Here is a 4029-nt window from a genome sequence, read left to right as displayed (position 1 = left end):
GCGCGCGGCGGAGGAATGTGCGCTCGGAGGCGCCGGGCCGCCTCCCCTCCTCCCCGCGGCCGTGCGGGGGGCGGAGGGACTCCTTTGTGGGGGCAGGAATGCGAGGAAGGAGACGGCGCTGCGGCCTCTGGAATGTGGGGGGAGTGGCGGCGGCGGAGCCGCGTTGTCCGCGCTTCGCCCGGAGCTCGGAGGGGCGCGGGGGCTGGGCTGGGCCGCCGGGCCGTGCGGCTTGGAGCTGGCCCTCGAGTGGAGGAGCGGCCAACTGTGTGTGGCGCCCGGTGAGGGCCCGGCCTCCGTCGTGCGCCCCGACCGTCGGGCCGCTGGAAAGGTCCCGTATTCCAGCGGGCTGAGCAAGAGGCGGCTCCCCCAGTCCAGGCCAGAGAAATATGAGCAGCTGACAGACGTTTCCCACATCCTCCCCCATCTTACTTTCCTGCGCCGCCGCCACGGTTTCAAGCGCTGGGCCGGACAAGTTTGGCCTTGGGCAGAAGCACAGCACCCGCCCACCCCAGGACACTGGAGACCACTGCGCGTCTCTTGACATTTGCGCCGCAGCATCTCGCCTGACTTGACCCCGAGACCCCAGCCCCTCCCAGGGCCATGCTGCTGCGCACTGGTTCCGCGGGTGTCCCCACCTGCGTGGTAGGGAAGGCGCCTTGTACTAGGAGTTGCGGCTGGATGGAGACTGGTCTCCAAACCTGGTCACTGGGCACAAGCGCCCAAGGCCAGACGAGGCCGGAAACAGGCCTCAGGCTAAGCCAGTGGGCGGGGAAGCCTCAGTTGTGACCCAAGGTTCAGTCACCAAGGGATGTGAAGAGTCCTCCTTTATCCAACACCTGCCCACAGGGGCTTAGGTGAGACACCAAGGAGATGCTACTTCTGAAAGCACATCCTGGGACCGGATGGGGCCTTTGTGGGAAAGTGGGGAGAGATGGTGGGGGAGGGGAAGGAAAGATGACTAGGGCTTTGTCCCCCAAAACACAAGCTACAAAGTAGTTGTCACACATTTGAAACAGCTTGTAGGGAAGAAAAGCAAACCAATATCTGTCAGGACCTGATGGATCCCAGAAAACAACCTTGAGTGAAAGAGTTCTCTTACTTCCAGGCGCTTCAATCCTCAGAGAATTCAAGGAAGGCAACTACAGTGCCTCGGGGAACAGGGAGCCTGGGTAGGGAAAGGTCCCGGTGCAGGCTGACCAGGGCATCTGGCCTCAACGTTGAGGAGGAGCTGGCTGTGGCCCATTCTCAGCTAGCAGGGGAGCAGTGTCTGACCCAGCTACTCCTCCCTCCTTCCACCTTTCAGAGCTGGGAGAATTCCAACCCCTACTCCCCAGGCTGGGTGGCAGGGAGGCACAGGTAGGGGCAAGCCCTTTGTGGGGAGCAAAAAATCCAGAGGCTCCTTCTGGTGAAAAATGATCTTCCACTCCACGAAAGGAAAATAAATTGTCAACAATAAGGTATCTATTCCACTGATCACATTATCTACCACCTAAAAATGGAAATACTGGCAAGACTGTGGGGAAATGTGTGCATTTTACTGGTAATGAGTGTAAGCTGGTACCTCCTGTCAGAAAGAGCAATTTGGTGTTAACATCCTCACAAACAAAAACATTCTTGAAAGCAGTAATGCTCCAAGAATCTATTCCGGGCAAGTAATCCCAACGCAGATGACAGTGTAGGCACAACTGTTTATCACGTTATTTACGTAATCCATACAGTCCTAGAATCTCCAGCCTTTGGAGCTCAGAGGCAGCTCTCTGCCCTCCAATGTAACTTAAGTTCCACCCTTATCTGCCCACTTAGAGCTTTCAATATTTAAATAATATATTGGCGTCCAGGGTCAGCTAAAGGGCTTTCTTACTCAAATATATAGATAGACAGATGACAATAACCACGGACACACTGGAACAGAAACAACCTAAAATATGTTTGCTTTCTGGCAGTCGTGGCTTGGCAGCTGTTCTTGGCTGGGGGACATCCCACATCTAAGACAGGAAGCTGGTGGCAGCAAAGATGAAAAAGTTGCTGGAGTCAGTCCACTCTAGGCTCCTAATCATTATGAAAAGTGGAAAGTACTGCTGGGGTACAAGCCAACTCTGAAAATGATCAGACAAGGCAGAACAAAAGCAGATATCCTCCACAAAGTCTGCCCAGCCTTGAGGAAATCTGAAATAGAGATCTACACCTGTTGGCCAAAATTTGTGTCCATCACTACTGCAGTGGCAATAATACTGAATTGAGCAGAACGGGTAGAAAATATTACAGAGTTCCAACACTGGCTATCATTATTCTACGCGATCCTGTTTAGAAACATACCAAAACAGACTGGTGAAAAGTAAATCACACAAAATTATTCTTTAATAAAGTCGGCCAGAACCTGTTTAAATAAATATTCACTGTTCAACATTAAAGTACTTCCATGAAGTGGGAAACTCATTAATTATTTTAAATACCTTTAAAATATTTAATGCTGTGGGGAAGCCTACCATCATAGCACGAAGTGGATACATAGTAGAACTTGAAATTGTACACTCTCCTTTATACATTAATAAGTGTCCCAGACCCCATCTTCGTTTCCTCACTAAAGGTGTGTCTAATCTGTTAGCTGGCTCTTTCTGCCTGAGAAGTGAAGGGCCCCTGATTTATAGCATTTGCCAATAACACCATGGTCAATTTTATGTTTTTATTTAAAAATTTTTTTCCACTGCACTGCACAGAATGTGGGCTCTAATTTGCCAATCAGGGTTCTAACCCTCATCCCCTGCAGTATAAGTGAGGAGTCCACTAGACCACTAGGGAAGTCCTTCACTGGGGTGAATTTTATTTATTTTTTTAAATATTTATTTTTGGCTGCATCGGGTGTTGGCTGCCCTATGGCATGTAGGGATCTTAGTTTCCTGACCAGGGATCAAACCTGTGTCTCCTGCCTTCTAAGGCAGATTCTTAACCACTGGACCATGAGGGAAGTCCCCCCATGATCAACTTTAAACTGCCAATATGGTGTTGTTAAACAGAGTTGGAAAGAAATAGGTATAATCGGCTCTTGAAAGCTAGAATAGAAATGGCTCCAATGACTACTGCCTGCATCCCACTGTTGGGAAAGTTTCACAACAGAACTGCTGGGTTTCTGGTTCTTTCAAGTTAACTAGAATCTTCTGTCAAGACAAACCAACACTCAGAAGGCTAGAACAGGACATGTTCAATCTAGTCTCACACCAAATCCTGAGCCACCATCTTTGTTTCTAAGGCTGATCCTATCCAGACTGTCTACACCAACAGTGATTTTTTTTTTTTTTTTAACAGATTCCATTGTCTCTCCTTGTAGTCTAGCTTCCATAAGACCCCCTTATCTGTCTGTAGTGTCTGTATTTTCTGGACCCCAAGGGCTTCCCTGGTGGCTCAGATGGTAAAGAATCCTCCTGCAATGCGGGAGACTTGGTTCAGTCCCTGGGTTGGGAAGATCCCCTGGAGAAGGAAATGGCAACCTACTCCAGTATTTTTGCCTAGAGAATCCCCATGGACAGAGGAGCCTGGCAGGCTACAGTCCACGGGGTCACAAAGAGTCGGACATGACTGAGGGACTAAGAATGGCACAATTATGATCACAATTCAGGGGTTTTCTCAGTCTTGGGACACACTCAGATGTCAATCAAATGTGGACTAACTTGGGTTACAAAGGAAGGGGATGGCATGCAATCAAACACCACGTCTAAGAATCGCTGAGATCCACATTTCTCTCCCTCCCATGAGCTTGCTGCAGTCTACCTTTATAAAATAAGTTTTCCTGGGGAGAGCAGAATCTTTCACCTAAAGCACATATGGACCCTTCCCAGCTCAGCACCTGTGTGCCAATCCTATTAAAACACTGCACTAGACCCAACATGCATGTTCTGCTTAAGCCACTGTGAGGTTGTCCACTGGGAGTTGTGCCCAAAGGGATTTTTCCATCCCTCTTTTCTGAGGTTCAACTCTTCCTACCAGATTGAGTCTACCAACTTCCCTTGGTCCTAGACACCCTTTACGCCTCTC

At 49.7% G+C, this 4029-nt stretch overlaps 1 pseudogene; it reads left to right on the top strand.

The window, feature by feature from the left end:
• Positions 1–2013: 2013 nt before the first annotated feature.
• On the top strand, positions 2014–2339 carry LOC129630625 (60S ribosomal protein L30-like; annotated as a pseudogene).
• Positions 2340–4029: the final 1690 nt, after the last annotated feature.

Source organism: Bubalus kerabau, chromosome 17 (genome assembly GCF_029407905.1).
Source record: "Bubalus kerabau isolate K-KA32 ecotype Philippines breed swamp buffalo chromosome 17, PCC_UOA_SB_1v2, whole genome shotgun sequence".
NCBI lineage: Eukaryota > Metazoa > Chordata > Mammalia > Artiodactyla > Bovidae > Bubalus > Bubalus kerabau.
This window is presented reverse-complemented; position numbering and strand designations above follow the sequence as displayed.